The 23,616-nt window shown below is 43.4% G+C and overlaps 1 long non-coding RNA gene and 1 pseudogene across 1 annotated transcript in view; one reads left to right on the top strand and one right to left on the bottom strand.

Annotated features, from left to right (window-relative positions):
- Window positions 1-2,209, top strand: part of LOC112066935 (regulatory solute carrier protein family 1 member 1-like) — a 9,330-nt pseudogene extending 7,121 nt beyond the window's left edge.
- A 577-nt stretch (window positions 2,210-2,786) lies between these two features.
- LOC114484573 (uncharacterized) overlaps window positions 2,787-23,616 on the bottom strand; it is an 81,191-nt gene continuing 60,361 nt past the window's right edge. Inside the window, exons 3-5 of the long non-coding RNA XR_003677657.1 lie at window positions 4,345-4,761; window positions 3,124-3,313; window positions 2,787-3,041 (exon numbers count right to left, since the gene is read on the bottom strand). This is a non-coding gene — a long non-coding RNA (uncharacterized lncRNA). The remainder of the gene's footprint in view (window positions 3,042-3,123; window positions 3,314-4,344; window positions 4,762-23,616) is intronic.

The following is a 23,616-nucleotide window of genomic DNA, read 5'->3' on the forward strand; positions in this document are numbered from 1 at the left end:
GGGCCCAGCCGCTCCGCGGCATGTGGGATCTTCCCGGACCGGGGCACGAACCCGTGTCCCCTGCATCGGCAGGCGGACTCTCAACCACTGCGCCACCACGGAAGCCCGCAAACATAACTTTTATTGTACTGGGAAACCAAAAAATTCATGTGATTCACTTTATTGCAATATTTGCTTTATTGCGGTGGTCTGGAACCGAACCCACAATATCTTCAAGGTCTGCCTGTATTAATGATTGCCCTGGAGAAAAGAAGCACAAGTGGGGACTGCCCCAGCAAACCAGGACTTACGGTCACCGAAGATTAAGGTGCTAGTTGTGTTGTATTACTGCCTTAATTGCAATATTGATTTTTTTAAAACTATGGTAAAATATACATAACATAAAACTTACCATTTTAATCATTTTTAAGTGTATAGTTCAGTGGCATTAAGTACATTCATACTGTTGTGCAACCATCACCATCATTCATCTCCAGAACATTTATCATTTTTCAAAGCTGAAATTATACCTATTAAACAATAACTCCCATTCACCTCTCCTCCCAGCTCCTGGTAACCACCATTCCTGCTTCCTGTCTCTATGAATTTGACTGCTCTAGGTACATTATATTACTGGAATCACACAGTATTTGTCCTTTTGTGACTGGCTTATTTCACTTAGCAAAATGTCCTCAAAGTTCATCCATGTTGTAGCATGTATCCGAGTTTTACTTCTTTTTAAGGCTGAATAGTATTCTTCTGTATGTATATACACATTATGTTTATCCATTCATTACTAAATGGATACTTGAGTTGCTTCTGCCTTTGGCAATTGTGAATAATGCTGCTGTGAACATGGGTGTGCAAATCTCTCTACGAGCCCTTGCTTTCAATTCTTTGGGGTATATACCCACCATATTGATTTTTTTTTTTTTTTTCCCCAGTACGCAGGGCTCTCACTATTGTGGCCTCTCCTGTTGCGGAGCACAGGCTCCGGACGTGCAGGCTCAGCGGCCATGGCTTACGGGCCCAGCCGCTCCGCGGCATGTGGCATCTTCCCGGACCGGGGCACGAACCCGTATCCCCTGCATTGGCAGGCGGACTCTCAACCACTGTGCCACCAGGGAAGCCCACCACCATATTGATTTTTAAATGAAGTTAAATGGAGGGACAAAAGAACATTATTTCCTCTCAGGATCCTTTCTGGTTCTACTTCTTTGGCATAATACTCTGTCAGGCTGAAGTCCAGCTATGCCTCTGCAGAATTCATAAGAAAAAGGAATTTGAGATAATCTAAACAAGCTGCCTGCTGAAAAAAACACCCAGGGTCTCAAATTCCATCCTCACACAGGAAAGGAAGCTAGCTTTTCTGTCACAACTACCATAATGCATTGACCACAGATGTCTCTAAGTGAAAAGGCCTGGCATCTAGAATGTGAGAGTTGGAGTCACATGAATAGCCTCCAGCAGCACAAAGAACTAGGGGATCAACAGCATGAGATCGAACAGAATTGGTCCATGTGACCAAAAACATTAACACAGGGGACCGTGAACTTCCTGGAAACAGGCAACAGAACCAACAACCATCTGTTGGCTTGGAAGCTGAGATAAAAGGAGATGGGCTACAGTCATTGGCTGTGGACCTTCCACGTACAGAGAAAAATATTCTTCCTTTGGCTGTGGAAGTAGATATCAATGTCAAGAACACCGGTGCACCCAAAACTTAGATAATCCCTTTATGGAAATAGATGCATTAAAATATGACCCTTCATTTGAAATTTTAGATAATTTTATTCCCATTACAGATTTATAGCCCTGGAAAGTTACACTGACATATCTGCTACAAATAAGGAATTGCTGCATTTGCTGGATGGGAACTGTCCCTCTCTTTAAATCTCAATGGCAGATACCAGCCTTCTGTGGAGTCAACAAAGGAATCTCGCTCATCTCTAACAGCAGCCTTGAAGAAACTTAATAAACTTTTGGCGATTAGTGGTAACTGAGCTTCAGAAAATACATCTGTAGAAGTTAGCTGCCAGCCAGAGATGATAGCTGAGAGCCCAACAGGTGTTAAGGATGTTGAGAAAAGCAGACCCAAAGTGAGTATCTCATGGGTGCTGAAAATGAACAGCGTTCACAAGTCTGCTCTCATTAGACCACACTTGTATCGGCGAGCACTGAAAAATTAACAGGCAAATCCACACGAAAACCTGCACATGCATGTTTATAACACAAACATCCCAAATTTGCAAATAACCAAGATGTCCTTCAGTAGGTGAATGGATAAACTGTCTGTCCATACAATGGAATATTATTCCGTGATGAAAATATCTATGGAGCCACAAGAAGACATGGAGGAACCTTAAGTGCCTAATTGCTAAGTCAATAAACCAGTCTGAAAAGGCTAAATACTGTATAATTCCAATTATATGACATCTGGGTAGGCAAAACTACAGAGACAGTAAAAAGATCAGTGGTTGCCACGGGTTTTGGGGGTGGGGGAGAGGAGAGCAATAAGTGGACACAGGAGACTTTTGGGGCAGTGAAACTATTCTGCATGGTATGTGGGTAATTGTGTATACGTGACATTTTGCATTTGGCAAAACCCATAAAACTGTATAGTACAAATTATGAACTCTACTATATACTATGAACATTTATTAATAATAATGTACCAATATTAGTTCATCAGTTGTAACCAATGTTCCACATCAATGCAAGATGTTAATTTTAAAATTACCTACATATTTTAAAAAAATTAATAGGCATTTCATGTGCTAGAGTAGAAAATGTTAACTTCAGGGGTCCAGGTGATGGCATGTCAGGTGGTAGGGAACATGGCTCCAACTCAGGGAAATTAATAAACAACAGCAGTTCTGTCATTCTAATCCCACCTGAAACATTTCACAAGCTGCATTTACCTTAGGCAGAGAAACTTCACCCAAGCTCTTAGGAGGTGAGGAAGATGTGCTCAATCAGACTTCCGAGCAAACTACTTCTTGCCATCCAGTTGCATGTGGGTTAAAGACTTGGATCAGAGCCCAGAGGATCCAATGACAGGCCTGAAACCAGAGAAAATGTCGGTCTTGAAGCTGTAAGGCTTAAGCCTCGGATAAAGTGAAGCCAGTTTGCAACCAAACCAACCTGGGACCAGGATGTAGAGAGGAGGCTGCAGCCAGAGGCCAGAGCTGGAGGGGATCTGCCCTGGTTTAAACTCTGCTCCAGCCTAACAAGGAAAACCCAGCTGGTTTCGGTTCTCTGCCTCTGCCTTTAATTCCTGATGTCCTTTCCTCTCCAAGGTTGCTAATTAAAGAATAAAATTTTAAGTGGTTTCCTGAAGAAAAAAAAAGAAAGAAAGAAAAAGCCTTCATTATCGAGGCTCTCCAACCTTCCACCATTAATTTTTCCTACTGCAGACACTGCCTGGATTCTCCAGGCTGGCTTTTCTCTGCATGAAGCTCTTGAGGCTTTGCATCAAGTTGCCAGAAATGCAGACCTACCTTTTCTTGTTTTGCTAGCAAAGAATGTTGTACTTCCTATGTGACCATGAAAAATTGGGCCAGACTATCCGCCATTTCCTTAAGAAAAGCTATACAGACACAGGTGCACACCTATATTTATGCAGTAGATGTAGAATCCTGCAAGGGGAATGCTGAGCCAGACATTTTTAAAGTAATTTATGATCTTTTAACTGATAATTTGTCTATTCTACTTGTTAAAATTTAGGCCTCTTGAGATGCATTGGCAATATGTGCATACAGAAGCTTTTTATTTTCATTGGGATGATATATTTTGGTATACATTGATGGTTTTATGTATAACACACCACTTTAGGATGATAGTGAATGTTTGAAAAGCAGAAGCTACTAGAAATCCCACCACTTGTGCTGTTAAAAGCAGATGACTGTGCTGTAGGCAAGACATGCCCTGTTGACTCAACTGTCAAGTGGCAGACCTTTAACCAGGTGGTTTGGTGTTTTGAGTGATTCCCAGAGCTTGTGTATTATGATTCGTCCTTTAAAACAGGAAATTGAAGAATAATTGAATATTTTTTAAAAATGGAGGAAAACTATACGATATATTTTGACACGGAAATTTTTATTACAGGTAATAGTAACCATTAAAACATTTATTCAAGTTTTTGAATACTTTGTGTACCAACTAATTTAGTTAAAGTTGTGACTACTTTAGTTAGATCATGGATCTGTTTATTTGAACTAGACTGCAGTGTGGCATGGTGGACCTCTGGGCTTGTAGAATCAGTACAGGTGGATTCTAGTCCTTCAGAGACTAACTATACAGTTTTATTTACTCGTTGGCTCTCAAGTAGTTATAAGTGACACCAAGGGCACGATTTTCACTTACTGTGACATAGAGCTTGAACCTCAGTCCACACACAGCTGGTATTTTCCTCGGCCTGACCACGCCAGCATCACATTCTTCCCTCTCTGCCCTTATATCCTGCAACCGTTTCCCTTCAAGCCTTCCTCAGCATCCTGAATCCTTCGCTTGAGCAGCACGTTAGCTCTTTGAGGCTTCTTGATTGCTGGATGACCGGTGGCTTCAGAAAGACTACATTCTGGTCCACGTGCTAATGGTCAGTCCCAGAGATGCCAGCAAGATGACCGTCCTGTGGAATTCAACTGTAGATTTTCTCCAGGGTGGTGTGGGCAGGAGAACCCTAGAGACCTTTGTGATAGAGTGTGTCACATGGCAGCCAGGCTGCAGTGGGTTGAGAGGAGAATGAAGGACGAGGAAGCCGGTGGGGCTCACGGACCCCTCCTGAAAAGGAAAGAGGAGTGTAAAGCTTGAGGGCAGAAGGAGGGTCTGGGAATGGCTTGCTTTGTGTGTGGTTTTCTGTTTCTGTTTAAGCTCTGTGTCTCTGCTGGCTGAGGAGAGGAGGCCACGGGGCGAGAGCCTGACGCTGGGACGGAAAGAAGAGCCTATTGTCCCAGGAAAGATGGGGTCAGCGGAGGAGAGGGGCTAGCCTTGACCGGAGTCTGATGATTCAGAAGCAAAAGGGATGTACAAGACTGTGGGGTAGAAAGAGGGAAACTGAAGACATTTACATTTTCTTAATGAAGTAGGAGCAGAGTCAGCCCGATAAGGCACCGTTTTGTCAATATCTCAGGCTTTCTGGGGAAATTGAGTTAGCTTCCCAATGTAAACAATAAAAGTAAGCAACGGGAAAGGCCGCAGCAGAGGGAGGCCCGCATACCACAAAAAAAAAAAAAAGTGAAAGCTTTGTTTTTATATCTGTTTGCCCATATTTGACTTTAGTTTTCTCATGCATGAGCTGTGCAACTTCTCATTTTTTAACAATTCAGGAGGCCATCAAACAAAGATCTGGTGATCGAAGTAGACTATTGACTGACCTTTCTAAGGAGAAAGCTACTTCTAAAAACTCAAGTCAGTATTGTCTTATTTTTGTTGTTATTTAAAAACTATTTATCAAAAACACTGTATTTCATCCTTATTTTTTAATATTTCACATTTCCACATGATTGGAATTGAGGTACATCTTACAGTTGATGACATAGCATCACCTTTCTTGGTAAAATAAGTGTGCTTATCACAAAATAGATGGTGTCTTCATCAGCATGGGTGCCATGACCAAGTACCGTAGACTGGGTGGCTTAAACAACAGAAATTTGTTTTCTCACAAGTTCTGAAGGCTAGAAGTTCCAGCACAAGGTTTTAGCCTGTCTGGTTTCTGGTGAGAGCCGTCCTCTTCCTGGCTTACAGATGGCCACCTTCTCACTGTGTCCCCACATGACCTTTCCTCTGTGTGCACATGGAGAGGGAGAGCCCTCTGGTGTCTCTTATAAGGACATTAATCCTGTCAGATCAGGACCCTACCCTTATGACTTCATTTCATCTTAATTACCTGCTTATAGGCCCATTTCCAGATACAGCCACACCGAGGGTTAGAGCTTCAACATATGAATTCTGGGGGAGATGCAAACACTCAGTCCATGAAGATGGCTTCCTGGATTCCATTAAGTGTTGTATAATCATCACCAAGAAATATTTCCATCTTGCCATAGGTGCTTTATGTTAAATCTTTCGTCTTATTTAATTTTTTTGGATTTATACAGCAGGTTCTTATTAGTTATCTATTTTATACATATTAGTGAATATATGTCAATCCCAATTGTCTTATTTAATTTTTAATTTAGAATCAAACTGTATTTAACTTGTTTTTTTAAGTAGATTATGACAAAACTCTGTGAAGGTTAAAAAATGGTATTTATAGTTTTAAATTAGACATAGTAGACAGTGTATCCTTATAGGCTTATTGCTGAAGAAACAAACACTGTCATAAAATGGAGTATGAAAACTGAAAAAATTAAACTTTCCAAAACAGTCTGGTTTATTCTGGGCACAGACTTAATAACTCTTGCTGCTAGAAGTACAATTTACTGCCACAGGAAAGCTTAAAATGTCAAACATATTCTTATAAAATACAATGCAAGCTGCCTGCAAATTAGACCACTTTTTTTTTTTCACCTGGCATAATTCCTCCTTCTGTGCAGCTTTCATAACTGTGGCACTTACTTTGAATTGAAAGCCTCAGGTGTGTGAGGTAAACGTTCAAACCCTGCTACTGCACTGGTTGGTTTTCAGAGGTGTGGACTACTACAGACAATGGAGAGAATTACGAGATCTGAGCTATCGGGAAGGAGCTCAGTAGAAATGAAACAGAATCAGCACTGATGCGAGCACACAGCAGGGACCTGAGGTCAGGGAGCTCTGCCTGAAAAACCAAAGGCTGACAAGAGGGTGCTGACAAGAGGGCCAGCACCCGAGGATTTAGCAGGAGGCCACAGGTCCAGCAAGCCTTTTCCAGCCTCCAGATCATGACCCAGAACCAACACAGCCTGAGAGCCATCAATACAGATGTCACCGAACTGGTTCATCCAAAGCTGACCCCTCTAATGACCCGAATGTCTTTTTCTCCATTTTTTAGGTAGGCTTCCAGCAGATTTAGTTGTCTGATCTCTTTTAAGCCCCAAGCCAACGAAGAGCAGCAAATTACAAGGGAGAGGAGAGAGACAGAGTGAAAAGTGACTGCCCACAGCAGGGTAGGGCAGAGAAACAGTCAAGATGCATTCAAAACCTAGTGCCACTTAGCATAAATGCAGACACTCTGTTAGGCTCTGGAGAGCATCGCTGCTCTACAATACTTTGTCACAATTAACTCCTATGTTATCAATTTTTTAAATGTGTTATATAGGCTCTTTAGAAAGACATAAGGGAATTCCCTGGCGGTGCAGTGGTTAGGACTCTTGTGCTTTCACTGCTGAGGGCACAGGTTCAATCCCTGGTTGGGAAACTAAAATCCTGCAAGTCGTGAGGCGCGGCCAAAAAAAAAAAAAAAAAAGCCACATATACATAAAAAGTTTGTGGTATATGTTAGAAAGATTTCCCTAAAAGTGATTAAAATAAACAGTACCTTGGTAATGAAAAGGGTCAACCTCAGCTATTTCTAATGTTCAATTATGTGACCTAGGTTTTTATTAAAATCGGTCTAAATTTTGAGCTCAGTACCTGTCTATTTTTAGCACAGGGCTTCCCAGACTAGTACAGGAGCTGGACGGCACATGTTAATACCACCTTGCTCTTGTAGGAGCAAGATGCGGCGGGAGATCGGAAAGCACTCTGGCTTCTAGAACAAGCCATCAGCTGGAAATGAGTGGAGGCTGTCTGCCCGGGAGTTGGCCCCTGGGGAGGTGCATGGAGGGGCGGGGGGCGGGGGGGCGGGGGAATAACAGCCTCATTCCTCCAGATCAGAGGAGCAAAAAACAGAGGTTACAACGTCATCTCGTTTACATTTTTAATTGTCCCTTTCAAGTTTTACATTATGAGATTATACTCCAAAGGCATTTTAGGGTTAGGTAGCGTCATCATCAGTACAAGCACCAATGGTTAATACTCGTGAGGTATGGGAAGTGTAAGTAACAAAATGCAGGTAGCGTGAAAATAAATTTTTTCACAGTACACCAAAAATTGGATTGAGAAGCAGAAATCTTCTGTAGATTTTGTGTGCAAACACTGCTTAACTGTAGGGCACAAGGTAAATCAATTCCTGTATTTGTTTTCTCTCTGAAATGATCATCTAAAGATACGTACAGGGCCCTGAAATCTTCCACCAGTTAAATTAAACACTAGTGTGTTGGGCAAAAGCACAAGTAAAAAACCATCCAAGGCTTTAGGAACAATCGTGTTCCATGAGGGGATGAGACAGTGCAGGAGTTTAGGGCTTCAGAGCCCCGTTCTTTACTCCTGCCCCACCCTATCGCTTGCACACAAAGACTGAACCTCAGCAGAACACAGGGAAGTCAGGCGGACAATGACAAGTATCTGCTCACCTCAGAGGTTTTTCTTGTAGTAGAGTTGACATTCTGTTGGCACTTGACCAACTCAAGCCCACATCATTTCGATTTCTTAAGTTTTTGCCCCTAACACACTCTACCTAAGTGTATGTATCCTTTCTAATTAAAGCAGCTATTTAAAATTGGTAATTTCTAGGGAAGGCAAATTCTGAATTTAAAATTTTTCTTGTTAAGAATGGAAGCTGTCATTCCCACAGTAGAATAACAATCACTAATCAACTTAGAAAGCCAAACCAGTACTAAATACATTTCTAGAACATTGTCTTTATACTGTATAGTGATTGTCCATATGAAAGCAATAACTGGGACTAAGCTATTAACAAATTATGAATTTCTTTTGAAGCACTGTTACAAGTTTAGTTTACCATTGTCACTGCACAGGATGAAGGACTTTGTGATATGGTTTCTAAAAAGGGACAACACCATAGATGAATTTCTGTTTTAAATGAGATGCTACCCAGATCACAAAAGACATACATGCTAAGGGACTATAAAGGTCTGCAGAATTACGTGCCCTCCCTGGGACGTGGCCTGTTCGATAAGGATGAGGTCAGAAGGGGAACAAAGAGGGCAGAGCTTCCTGATTTCTGTTCCTTTAATCTAGAAAGCCATGGGTTTGCTCTTTGGAATTGCTGGAAGAGAAGAATTTTCCTTTCATAAACAAACATTGATCCTTTAGCAATTTCTGATTTATTTGTCATAAGGAGCTACCAGAGCTCTTTTAATTAATTACCAGAATCTCTTCATGTTCTCTAATCTGAGGTCTGAACGTTTACAGAATGCAGTCAGGGTAAGAGGAATCCTAGTGATGTTGCGAGGTTCGAGCTGGAGTCCACGTGGACTGGGTGTTCAGCTGCCCCCCGGGAGGGACTGGTCCTCGGGAAGAGGCGCACAGGCAGCCCAGGCGCTTCGACTCTGAGTCGCTCACAGTAGGCACCTGCAGGGCACCTCCACCTCTCCCAGTAGGTTTCATGCAATCGAACAATGTCGGTTAATTACGAGAAGAGATCAGGCGTGATGAACAGAAAAGATGCCCTGTATTAACTACCCTGGCCTGGTCTCAGCAGCGTCACAGAGAGAAGCAACCGATCCGCAGTCCTTCAGAAGTCGTCACAGAGGCATCTCCTCCTCACACACTTAGGAAAACCAGAGTCCCTCCCTCTCATGGTTACACCCCGGCTTCCATCCTGGGCTCTGAGACAGAGCTGCCTACTTCTGTGCTTACACAGGCTTGTAAGTCTACCTTCCTGTTTTGTGTCATTTATATATAAACACACACACACACAGACACACACACACACAGACACACACACACACACACACACACATAGAGAAAGAGACAGAGAGAGAATTCCTTGAGATCCTAGGCTCCCTCACTGAGAGTAAGTATCCCTTTTTAGCCCCTTCCCGGGGCCCCCTCCAATACTACTTAGTCTTCTTCTAGGTAAGAAAACCATATTTTCTTACTTATATATATTTTGTACACACACATTATATTTTACTTCTGTGAACAAAATTGTATGAAAACAACAGATTTACTCTGTTCACTTTTGTAGACATGTGCTATCGTTAAACAGACCAGTCTGTTCTTTCACTGTCTTTGAACTTTTGACTCTGTGATGTCTTTTACGTAAGCCTGTTTTTCCTCTGTTCGCACTATTTCTAAAGTAGCATTGGACCGACTTTTATACTGTACTGTATTCTCCATCACACAGAACAGTACAGAGAGAATGGTTATAGCAGTTGTACTCTACTTTGTATTGCACCATTATTCCAGTTCCTTCTTTTTTTTTGTTTTCGTTTTGTTTTTATTTTTTTATTGGAGTATAATTGCTTTACGATGTTGTGTTCGTTTCTGCTGTACAATGAAGTCAATCAGCTATATGTATACATATATCCCCTCCCTCTTGGACCTCCCTCCCCGCTCCCTATCCCACCCCTCTAGGCCATCACAGAGCACCGAGCTGAGCTCCCTGTGCTATACTGCAGGTTCCCACTAGCTAGCTATTTTACACATGGTAGTGTATTTATGTCAAACCTAATCTCCCAGTTCATCCCACCTCCCCTTCCCACACTGTGTCCACACACGTCCGTTCTCTACATCTGAGTTTCTATTCCTGCCCTGCAAACAGGTTCATCTGTACCATTTTTCTAGATTCCACATATATGTGTTAATATACAATATTTGTTTTTCTCTTTCTGACTTACTTCACTCTGTATGACAGTCTCTTAGTCCATCCACATCTCTACAAATGACCCAATTTCATTCCATTTTATGGCTGAGTAACATTCATTGTATATATGTACCACATCTTCTTTATCCATTCATCTGTCGATGGACATTTAGGTTGTTTCCATGTCCTGGCTATTGTAAATAGTGCTGCAATGAACATTGGGGTACATGTGACTTTTTGAATTATGGTTTTCTCAGGGTGTATGCCCAGTAGTCATTGTAGTTTTGATTTGCATTTTTCTAATAATTTAGTGATGTTGAGCATCTTTTCATGTGCCTCTTGGCCATCTGTAAGTCTTCTTTGGTGAAATGGCTATTTAGGTCTTCTGCCCATTTTTTGATTGGGTTGTTTGGTTTTTTTTGATACTGAGCTGCATGAGCTGTTTGTATATTTTGGAGATTAATTCTTCATCTGTTGCTTCGTTTGCAAATATTTTCTCCTATTCTGAGGGTTGTCTTTTTGTTTTGTTTATGGTTTTCTTTGCTGTGCAAAAGCTTTTAAGTTTAATTAGGTCCCATTTGCTTATTTTTGTTTTTATTTTCATTACTCTAGGAGGTGGGTCATAAAAGATCTTGCTGTCATTTATGTTAAAGAGTGTTTTTCCTATGTTTTCCTCTAAGAGTTTTATAGTGTCCAGTCTTACATTTAGGTCTTTAATCCATTTTGAGTTTATTTTTGTGTATGGTGTTAGAGAGTGTTCTAATTTCATTCTTTTACATGTAGCTGTCCAGTTTTCCCAGCACCACTTATTGAAGAGGCTGTCTTTTCTCCATTGTATGTTCTTGCCTCCTTTGTCATAGATTAGGTGATCACAGGTGCGTGGGTTTACCTCTGGGCTTTCTATTCTGTACCATTGATCTATATTTCTGTTTTTGTGCCAGTACCATACTGTCTTGATTACTGTAGCTTTGTAGTATAGTCTGGAGTTGGGGAGCCTGATTCCTCCAGTCCAGTTCCTTCTGTGGGTTATTATTCCAGTTCCCTCCGTGGACCATTATTACAGTTCCTTCCATGGACTATTATTCCAGTTCATTCTGTGGACCATTATTGCAGTTCCTTCCATGGACTATTATTCCAGTTCTTTCTGTGGACCATTATTCCAGTTCTTTCTGAGGACTATTATTCCAGTTCATTCTCATGGCTCCGTGGGTGCAGGGCTTTTTGCTGTAAGCCTGTGCCGCATCGGTCAGATCTTGGGCTGATGTCTTCTGGGCTGTCTGACATGTTAGATGTCAGGGAAAGAGAAGAGTTCACTGCCCTGACCTGGTCTTCTTTGAGCTTTGCAACGTATTCCAATGTGTTAGATGTTTCATGCAGCTGTCAATATTAACACTGCTCCACAGATTAGGGTCTTTAAAATATCCAGCCAAGTTTAAAAAGTATTAGCTACAGAAAATTATAATTTCATTTGGACCTGGAAATAGGAATTGGCACCTAAGCTTTTTATTTGACTGTCAGTCACTTCACACTTTCCCAGGCTCAGTCTGGGTGGAGTGAGAGGTTTGGGGACTGTGATAAAAAGACATTCGAGTTTGGGATAGACTGTCGATGCTTGAAAGTTATCTTGTGCTCTTGGGATGTTAAAGCACATTTCTATTTGAAGAATCAGAGTCTTAAAAGAGGAAGGGCACTTTAGAAATGATCTCTACTTCTTTATATCTAAGTTGAAGTCACATATACCAGGAAAAGCTAAGAGACTTGCCCAAGGTCACATGGCCAGTGATGACCTGGGCCTACGTCATCTCCCGATACAGTATATTTTTTCATCACATTAAAATGCCCCGAGTTCTCCTTCTGAAGTTTTATTTGTGAAGTTTAACGTATTGGTGTTTTGATTTTTAAACTGTGTATTTTATTGATTGAATGAATGTAAAGGAAGAACACACTCGTGTTTGTCTTCCCTAATCTCACACTGCCTCACTTCTGGTCCCCAGATGTGGAGGTCTCCCATACGTCTGACAGTTCTGCCACACCAGCCGAGTGTCCTACAATTTAACTCAATCCTGACATCATCCACCTGGAAATAGACTTGGACACCACAAGTCAAAGGCTCAGTCCCACAGATTGCTACCCTCCTGCCACACACACACACACACACACACACACACACACACACACACACACATCAGATGCCAATGGCAAGTCTGACTGGTTAATAAATCGGGGGTTCCCATGACCCCCTACTCAGATTATATTAATTTGTTAGAGAAGCTCACAGAACTCAGGAAAATATTTTACTTACTAGGTTACTGGCTTGTTTTTAAAAGGTATAACTCAAGAACAGCCAGATGAAAGAGATGCATAGGGGAAGGTCTGGACCTTTCAAGGCCCCAAGCTTCTGCCCCCTTGGAGTCTGAGGTGTGACACCCTCCTGACATGTGGATATGTTCTTGTCCACCAACATGGAAGCTCTCCAAATCCTATCCTTTTGGGTTTTTAATGAAGGAATGATTGATTAAATCCTTGGCCCTTGGTGTTTGAACTCTCTGGAGATCTGGGGGATAGGCCTATAGGTCCAACCCTCCAATCACGTGGTTGGTTCCCCTGGCAACCAGCCCCTTCCTTAGGGGCTTTCCAAAGGTCACCTCAGTAACAGAAACTCAGGTGTGGTTGAAAGGGTCTGGTTATTTATTAATAACAGAAGACACTCATTTCGCCTTTATGCTCTTGGAGCTGTTTCGGGAACTGAGAAAAAACTAAATATTATAACAAAAGATGGCCCTGTGGCTCTCATATAGGAAATGATAAGGGTTTTAGGAGCTCTGTGCCAGGAACAGTGGAGGAAGACCAAATATATATTTCTTATTATAAACTGCAATATCACACTGACTGACTACTTATGGGTAACATGCCCTAATGAACAAGAAAAATATGGAGAAACCCCCACTGACTAAAATGATTAAACAAGAAAATGGGGGGAAAAGCACAAAATGGATATTGCTAGGAATTTCTGAAAGAGAGCTTTGCAAACTTCAGCTACATATTTTCCCCTTGGATATATTTGCACGTGGTTATAACTTTTATATATTGTAAGCACATTTTCATGACTAGAATTATTTTGGTTTTTTATGTTCAAATTAAATATTTCCTATTCATTTACCCAATTAAGATGATACGGGTGCCTGCTGTATGCCAGGCTGTGTTCACAGTGCTGGGTGTATAGGTCAGTGAACCAAAAACACCTGGTTCCACGGTGTTTACAAACCAGTTAAAGCAGACAGGCAATAAACAACTACAGCAGGTTGCTGAAGTGAAACACTTTCTTGTTTTCATTTCTTGCACGGAAGTGCAGGAATACAGTAGTATTAGTCAACATCCCATCAGGAAAACAGAAACCCCACTAGTTATGTTAACAGAGGGAATTTAATATAAGGAGTTGGTTAAACAGGTTATTAGAGGACTGAAAGTCATAGAGGGAACAAGTAAGGTAGGAACTGTCATCCTGTGCTGGGGGACCCAAGAGAAGGGAATGGGCTTTTCAGAACCGAGAAGCTTAGAGGAGGGGCCCCTGGAGCCGGGAACCAGACCTCAGAAACTCAGAGAGGACCCATGGAGTTAGGACCCAGACTCTGGGAAGGGGTGCTGGCTAGCTAGTGCTGTTACCTTGAGAGCTCAGACAGGGGACCCTGAGGGGCTGGGAACAGATCTCTTGGCAGGAGTGCTGCCTGGCTTGGAGGTATCTCTCAGGGGTGGGCAAAGGGCTGGTGCTGGGAGAGTGGAAAAGAACTGGGAACTGATTGCTCCCGGAAGCAAATGGTGCTGTGGGGCGCAGGACTGTTGCCAGGTTACACCTGGCAGGAACAGGAAGCAACCAGAAAGGGGCTGGTCCCTCCTCCTTCCTCTCACCTACCGGACTCGCTCTGGTGTGGTGTGCCCTGTGTGCAGAGCCACTTGGCAAGGAAGAAATATTGTCTGCAGAGCCCCCATGCCCACAACACAAGTTGTGGAGAAAGGGGGTGCAGGGACCACACTTCACAACAGGCAGCGTCCCAAAGACGTTAGGGGGCAGTTACTGTCATGGGCTGAAACTACTTGCTACGATACCCAAGCAGGACTTGCAGGAGAAGGGGCAGAAATCTGTTAAAATTTACCATTTTAACCATTTTTAAGTGCACAGAGCTGTGGCATTAAGTACATTCACATTGTCGGGCAACCAACTTTAAGAATTATTTTCCTCTTCCTGAGCTGGAACCTCCTGAGCAGTAACTCCCCCGCTCCTCCCTCAAGTGCCCCAGCCCTCCCCAACCTTGACCACCACTCCACTCTCTGTCTCTATGAACTTGACTGCTCTAGAAAGCTCACGTAAGTGGACCATCCAATATCTGTCCTTCTGTGTCTGGCTTACATCACTTGACGTAATGTCTTCAAGGTTCATCCATGTTGTAGTGCGTGTCAGACTTTCATTCCTTTTAAGGCTGGATGATATGAAATCTGGTTTTGTGACCCTTAGGGCCAACATCCATGTTGAAGGACTTGAACACTGGGGAGATGACTGATTTAGAGAGATTGTTTCTGGCATGCTGTGGATAATCCCTTTCCCTGCTAACACACACACATGCGCGCACGCACACACACACACACACAGGGCATCTTGGGGGAAGAGAGGGAAATGTTTGTTCCATCCTCAAGTCAAGTGGCAGGGCCCCTAGGAAACGTGACAAGGGATGGGGAAGCACGCTGGGGTAGCGGCTGGGAGGAATATTCACCCCAGGCCTGAAGGGGAAAGGGAAAAAGACTAGTTACTTGGCAAGAACTTTAATCTCTGGAAAGAGCAGCCCAGCAGAAGTTGTGGCCGTCAGGAGAGAAACAGAGCCACTGTTAAGGCCAGGCCCTTGTGGGAGGGAGTTGGCACAGTAAATAAGTTCACCTCTGTCTCCTCCCAAAGCCTGCTTCCGCCCTTCATTGGCCAAAACCAGATGGAAGCCTGAGGGCAAAGCAGAGCCTCCTGGAGATGGTGCTAGGAGACGGTGCTGCTAACAGCAGCGTGGTAGGCAAAGAAAGAAAATACACATCCAGATTGAATGTTTACCCCAGCTAATTCTCCTCTAGTTGCTCCCCCTCCATGATGAAAAGTGGCCCCAGACAATCAACCTGCTATCAGGCAAATAGCTGGTTCCCTTGGAGCTTTGTATCCCACGATGGGCTCAAGGTTTACTACCTCTGCTGATCAACTGAGCACTCGGTCACGGGGGTAACAAGATCAGCCTGGAAAAAGGATCATATTATTGAGCACATAGATAGCCTCCATCCTTGTCAACATGGCAGCCCAAGGAGTTCACGCACCCGAAGAGTCCAAGCTCTCGAGTCGTGGAGAAGGAGGCTGTGCTGGCCACCTTATATTCTTGAGTTAAAAATTCCCACATGGTGAGCCATTCTGAGAAGTCCATCCATACGATTCTTCCCCAAACTGTGTTTCTCTGTTACTAACATGCCAATTCGGCAGCCACTACGTGGCGTGAAGCAAGCCATCTTGCCAGACCTTAGCTGATCTTTGGCCAAGCAACGTATGGCATCTCAATTCTGGCTGGGCCACCACTGAGTCCAGACTTTGATGTACCTGATGGGCAAGCTCCTCGGAGCCCCTCACTTTGGGCAGGCTGGCCCAGTGAATCCAGAACCTCCGGTAAGGGCGCCCATATTGGTAAATCTGGTACAATCTAAAATTATATTTCCCGCTTTTTGGCAGTCTCCCTCAGAATTCACACACGTGGACATTTACCCCAGCTCTTTGTTTTCTACCTTCAACGTCTGCAGTTCTCCTGGTGTGTAAGCCTTCGGGGTTTGACTTCGTCTCCCTGGGCCGTGCAGGAAAGTGACTGGGTACAGACCTGGGGACAATGAGAGGTGGAGGGAATGCAGGTGTGGAGGGGCCAACCTGTGTCCCTCTTACAAGAAACCCTCTCTGGTGGGGGAACTGTAGGGCCTACAAGGAAATAAGGAGGTGCTGGATCCATTAGTTCTCAGTCCTGTTTTCAGGGCCCAGTCTGTCCCCCCAAGAAATGTCCTAACCTTCTCATAAAATACTTGGTGACTCTGTGAATGCAAGTAATTTGGCAACCCACAAGCTCTAACTTGGAGTTTAATTTTCAGCTGCTTTAGCCCTACAGCTTCAAGAGATAAGAGAATCAGGCTTAAGAATAAAGTAATTTGAGTTTGTTTTACTCTTTCTTAAGCTCTCTGAATGCCTTATCTCCCTTCTGGAATTCCTTATGTCCTTCTGCACTGTTCTCAGGGATGCAGAGTTGGTTCCCACAGCCTTGCCCCTTTAGGCGCTTCATTCCTATGACCACAGGTGATTAACTGATTTAGCCTTTTGCTACTGTAAGCCATTAGCTGCCAGATTCCCATTCTGTAACATTAATGGTGGTTTTCAGAATCTTTGTAACTCTCTGAAAGGACTGGACTGTAACAACTACTGATATTTAAAAAAAATTAGTCGAGGGCTTCCCTGGTGGCGCAGTGGTTAAGAATCCACCTGCCGATGCAGGGGACACGGGTTCGAGCCCTGGTCCGGGAAGATCCCACACGCCGCGGAGCAACTAAGCCCGTGCGCCACAACTACTGAGCCTGCGCTCTATAGCCCATGAGTCACAAATACTGAAGCCTGCGCGCCACAACTACTGAAGTCCAAGCCCGCGTGTCTAGAGCCCGTGCTCTGCAACAAAGACAAGCCACCGCAATGCGAAGCCCGTGCACCGCAACGAAGAGTAGACCCCGCTCGATGCAAACAGACAGGGCCCTGCACAGCAACGAAGATCCAACACAGCCAAAAATAAATAAATTTTAAAAAAATTAGTTGAAGTTTTTAATTGCAAGCGGCAGAAATTAATCCTAGACGTCTTAAGTACAGAAGAAAAATTTCTGGAATGCACTGGGCACTGCACGAAATCACGAGAGTCTAGGCTGGAAGATGGGCTCAAACCGAGACCATCTGGCAAAGACCTTGCCGAGTTCCCACTGGGGCCTTCGGGGGAGGGTCTGTCCTTGCCCCCTCCAGCCTCTGGGGGATCCAGGGGTTCCTTGGCTTGTAAGCAAAGCTCCGACTTCTAGCCTCCAGAATCGTGAGAAAGTAGGTTTCTGTTGTTTAAGCCACCCAGTCTGTGGTACTTTGTTATGGCAGCCCTACCAAACTAATACACCATCCCACCAAGTGAGGGAAGCAGGAAAACCTCCCTGCTTCAGCGGCCATGGAGAAAGGCAAGGCCCTGCATCTCACCAGTACTGCACGCTAGGGGCTGTCCCTAATCACAAATACAGCTGGGTGTGAGGCAGCCCGAAGACACAAGGCAATGGCCACCAAAATGCTAGTACTGATGTGTTTCTGTATACTACAGAGTAGACAGAAGGGAGCACAAGGTGGTGAATCCTAGCTGGGGGTCAGGAAATACGACCCAAGCTGAACCTTCAAAGAGAACTGAGTCTGGCAGGTGGGCTAGAGAAGAAGGGTAATTCCAGGCAGAGGGAAGAGATGAGCAAAAAGCACGAAGACCTCAAATGTCTAAGCCGTTCAGAGAATCGCAAGTCACCAAGGTGACACCAGGTAAGGAGCTTGTGCCAGAGTGTGAATCAGCTAAGTTGCTAAGCTGACGGCCTTTTTGGGGGCCGGCGATGTTGAGTAGCACAGTAGGGCACAGGGCATGGAGCTGGGGGGTGGGACATCACAAGGGACAATGCTGGGGGTGGGCTGGGGTCAGGCTGTGGAGGGCTTTATGACCTGTTGACATATTTGGACTGTCCCTTTAAGTCCGAAGGGGGGCAGCAAGACATGACTGTGGCAGTGCTGTAGACGATGAACTTCAGGGCACAGAGCTGTGAAGGCAGGGAGATTGGTGGGTTGGGAAACCACCGTATTAATCTGCTCTCCTAAACCCAGTTCTTTTCTTTTCTTTTTTGGCTGCGCCACACGACTTACAGGATCTTAGTTCCCCAACCAGGGATTGAACCCGTGCCCCGGCAGTGAAAGTGCCGAGTTCTAACCACCGAACTGCCAGGGAATTCCCTAAACCCAGTTGTCTATTCCAGTGTTGGTTTGTGACAGTGTTTTCATCAGTCTGTAGTAAAATGATAAATTTTTAAAAGGTAGAGTAAATTTTTCATAAAGCTGAATTTTATTTAATTTTAAAGGACTCCTTCAGTTCAAAATTATGACCTCCCAACATCTGTGGGGATAAACTGTTTATTCATTGATGCAATCATGGTGTCAGTGAATAACAGGTTTTTAAAAAAATATAGGTGTGTGCTAGCCTTCAAGTGAAGAAGCAGCTGGTCCCTCTGGTTCTCCAAATGTCCCTCTGAGATTTTGCGGGTCCGTGAAATCCACAAGAGTGGGAACTCCTGGATTACTAGGGGAGGGCTTAAGCTCAGGCTGAGGCAGTGGGGAAGGAGACGGGGAGACGCATAAGGGGAATGAGACGGAGGTGGAATCTATAGGACAACATACTTGACAGTCCAGATTTTACTGTACTTTGCACATGGACTCTCTTCCTGAACGTCAAATATACAATTAGATTTTTTTTCAGTAATATCCCATGAGTGCCTCTTTGGGGTCAATTGTATTATAAACATATTTTATAAAATACACCAATACATAATTCACTCTCACATTTCTCCCCTTAATTCCATTCTTAGAATAACCATCACATGATTTATAGTTTTACGGTTGACTCCCTGGGCTTCCCACAAAAGCTCCTTCTTGAACAATCATTTGACAAGAAGATTCTAAAATGACCATGAGATTCCTTGTCATGCAACCTGCCGCAACCTTCTTCCCTCAGAGGAAAGGGGATGGGTTTTGTGCTGCTTCTCTTCTGGCTTTGCCTTTCGTGATATCAGAGCCACCTTCTTCCCGGCTCCTGTTCCGGGGGCCTATTGCCTCGACTTTAACACAGACTGAGAGCTGGTTTCATCAAATTGACACGAGCAGCAAATGCCGGGGGGGAAGCTGGGGGTTATATTCTCATTTGTCTTAAAGCTCATATTTGACTTTCTTGTTCTTCTCTGGCATTCTCTAATCTACACAATCAAGATGAACTGTGACAGAGTCACAGTGAATATGGCCCAGCCGGTGCCCGCGGAGAAGCAGCCTTGGACAAGAGATCTCATAATCAATATTGTGCTTCCTCATTTCCTACTTTTTCGTATTCTCCACCCGGAACAACCCCCCGCCCCTCACACAGACACACGTTCCTCGCCTAGATGTTACCACCTTCATTTCCTTTATTTAGATTCTGGAGATACTATTCTACTCTGACATGAAGTCAGTTTAGACACACAGTCTTTGAACATTTTCAAGAAAACCAAGTATTCCTTGAGACTATTTGATCTTTCCCCTAAAAGAAACCCTGTGATTTTGTCCACATTCTTTCCACATATATTTACTGCAGGGTAAGCTTGCGGTCCTGTCGGGATTACAGAGAGCACACTATTCTCCCAGTGCTACATATTTTGTTATTTGAAAGCCCTGAGTTTGTTCTGCTCATAGGATTTCACTTACAAATGCCAGCTGCCCTGCTCCTACCATTTCTACTATAAGCTCTGGTGTATCATTAAGTGGTCCTGTGTAGCACAGGCGATACGAATTAGAACGGCACTCTGGTTTACATGCCTCATTCTTTAGAGGGAGTAATACTCAGAGTTAAAGGATGACCCCAAATTATATTTATTTTATTTTTATGGCTGCGACTGGTCTTAGCTGCAGCACGCAGGATCTTCATTGAGGCATGCGGGATCTTTTGTTGCGGCGTGTGGGCTTCTCTCTAGTTGTGGCGTGTGGGTTCTTCTCTCTCTAGGTGAGGCGCACAAGCTCAGTAGTTGTGGCGTGCGAGCTCAGTAGTTGTGGCGTGCAGGCTTAGTTGTCCCGCGGCATGTGGGATCTTAGTTCCCCGACCAGGGATGGAACCCATGTCCCCTGCATCAGAAGGTGGATTCTTTACCACTGGACCACCGGGGAAGTCCCCACCCCAAATTATAAAAGCTGACACTGCTTGCTACCTTTGCTGCTCTATCAATAAATCATATGCTTGCTCCCTTCGGTGTCACTCAACCGTTATTTGGTGTCACTCTCGTATTCACCTGTAGCTTCTTGGGAGTGAGCGCCACCCACCTCTGTTCTTCTCAGAGCTACCAAAAGCAACAGCTGCCTAGTAGTTTCTCAGTCGGTATTTCTTGGATTAAGTCTAATTACTCTAGAACTCTAATAGCACATGGCTAACCTCTCCTCTAACATGTACTGGGGCTGACTATTGGCGATTCATGGTCTCCTAACCTCATTTCTTTTCTTGCTCTGCACAATCTCTTGATTTAATTCACTCCCTTTCTGTGGTGGGCTGGGTTTTAAATTATAAATGCTAACTGCCTCCGGGTGAAAAAGAGTTTTTAATAAACACCTTATGAGACGCAAGAGGGAAGAGATATGGGAACATATGTATATGTATAACTGATTCACTTTGTAGTAAAGAAGAAACTAACACACTATTGTAAAACAGTTATACTCCAATAAAGATGTTAAAAAAAATTTAAAAAAAATAAACACCTTATTACCTCTTCACTGGACCAGCCCAACAAATTTAATTTTTTAATTGTGCAGAGATTTTTCCATGTAAATAGAAATGATCGTTAACTGGTTCCTTGCCTTTGCCTCTTGGGTCCATCCCCTGGACCAGGCTGATGCTCAGGAGATTCTGTTTTTTAAGCTATTTGAGCCAGACCAAACTGTATTTGGTTGTGTCTGAACACTAGATGCCTTCTCTCTTTGGGAATAAATAGTAAAAGTTAAAAAAAAATGTCACTGCCAAGTCCTAGGATAATGATGATTTTTAAATGACTTCTAGTCCAGCCTGCTCTCCCCTGAGCTTCATATCCATCTTACTTGGTTGTCCTTCAGATACCACAAAAACAATACGTCCAAACCTGAACCCTCCCTCGGATGTATTCCCTCTGACAGTGAACTGTGGCACCATCTAAAGGGCCCTCTTTTTTATTCTTCTCTGCCTTTCTTCACATATTTTTACCACAGACACCGATTGAGTGCTGTGTAAATTGCAATACTCAACAAGGATGCAGCGATCATGAGATCCGCTGTCCCTATCTGGAAAATGTTGCCGCCAATTACAGAACATAAGGAATATATACAAACAGCCCAGGCCATACGATAAAATATAATGTGTTACTGATCACTATGGCAATTCTGTTACAACCCCTAGTCCCTCTTATAGCCTCTTTCCTGTAGATGCACACATCTTAAGTAACCTTCTCTAGCTGTATTCACATGCATTCCAAAGGAAGCGTTTCTCACAGTTTATATATGGTCATTACCAACGTTTCCTTTTGTTTGCCTTTCATTCTCGCTCTCTCTCTCCCTCTATTTCAGGATGGAGGTGGTAGATCTTACAGGATCAGCCTTATCAGTATCACTGCTTCCTCTTCAGTGTGTTCTTTGCCTTAACTCTTCATCAGTCACCAAGTCCTATTAATGTGATGCTGTCTCCTTAATAGCTCTTGTATTTCCCCCTCCTAAGCATCCTGAATATCATTCTTTGTCTAAAGTACTTAACTAGGTTCTTTCTCTGTGAGCCTGTCCAGGAAATACTAGTCTACGCTCTTGCCATAGATTTCTGGAAACCAGCTCAGATTTTGTCATTTCTCTCATTGACATAATTCTATGGCTCGCCATTATGTCCAGGATAAAATCTAACTCCTTAGAAAGCTAAACGAGGTCCTATGTGGTCTGACTCCTCTGTACTCTTACAGCATCACCTGTCCTTCCTCCCTCCCTCCCTGTCGACTGTCTAGGTAAGAGTGTGAACTCTGGAATCTAACCTTCTGGTTTCAAATCCTGGCTCTGCTATGTGACCTTGGAAAGTCACTTATGTTCTCAGTTTTCTTGTCTATAAAATGGGGACAAGATAGTTCCTGTTTCATATAGTTATTGGGTAGATTGAATGAGTTAATATATGTTAAATGCTTATAACAGGCCCTGGATGGTAGTAAATAATATATGTTGTGTGTACATGTATGTGTGTCTTGCTATTATTGTTAAGTTACTTGAAGTTCATCAAAGATTATAATTAGTCTCATTTCTTTTTTTTTTTGTATATGCTGTTTCCTATGGCTAGAATCATCCACTCCCACTTGACCCGACTTACCCCTACTGTCTTCGGAGCTCCAACTTGGTTGTCCGTCTCTCAAGGGAGCATTCACACGCACCACCCGCCACCCCTCCCCCCCCCACCGCCAGGCTGGATGAGCTGCCTCCCCTACGTGCTCCTATAGCACCTGCGCACACCTGGATCACAACATTCATCATACCAGATGTGGGCTCTTGGCATTTGTGGTCTTAAATACTTGTGATGGCCCAAAGGTCCATGAGGTAGTAATTTGTAATAGGTTTATTTTATCTGTTAATCTTTCTATCTATCGATCAGTCTATCTATAGATCAGTAGATAAAATAAGGCAAGGCATAAGTAGCTTGGGGATTCAGAAGCTCAGAAGCTCTCGGGATGTATCCATACCAACAGTAAAGGTTCTACCATATTTTAATTTTCTATTTCTTTGCATATTTCCCGTATTAAATTTTGGATTCCTAAATTGGGGGACTTAAAAAAACCTTTATCCCTAGTGCCTTATATTTATATAACAGAGGCTTAAATAATATTTACTGAGTGAATGAATGTGTATTTTTAATTTAACACAGATTTTTACCCCAAAACTGACGTTGCCCCTGAGCCATAGTTTGAGGTGCTGACCCTCTTCCCAGGAAAATATACACACATGGTTAACCTCAAAATTTCAGAAGGTTTGAGTCACCTTTGCCCTCAAGGACAGTTTCCCATTTATTCAAGGAGAAAGGGAGAAGGAATGCATTTTTTAATACTAAATACTCCAGAGATGTATGGCTGATAAAGTAAAAGGACTCATTTGAATTCAATTTTTTTAAAGATAGATACTACCCTATTTTGTCTTTGCCCAGCAACTTCTTGGAAAAGATAACATGATTCGTTTTCAAGAG

This window comes from Physeter macrocephalus, chromosome 20, assembly GCF_002837175.3.
Source record: "Physeter macrocephalus isolate SW-GA chromosome 20, ASM283717v5, whole genome shotgun sequence".
Taxonomy (NCBI): domain Eukaryota; kingdom Metazoa; phylum Chordata; class Mammalia; order Artiodactyla; family Physeteridae; genus Physeter; species Physeter macrocephalus.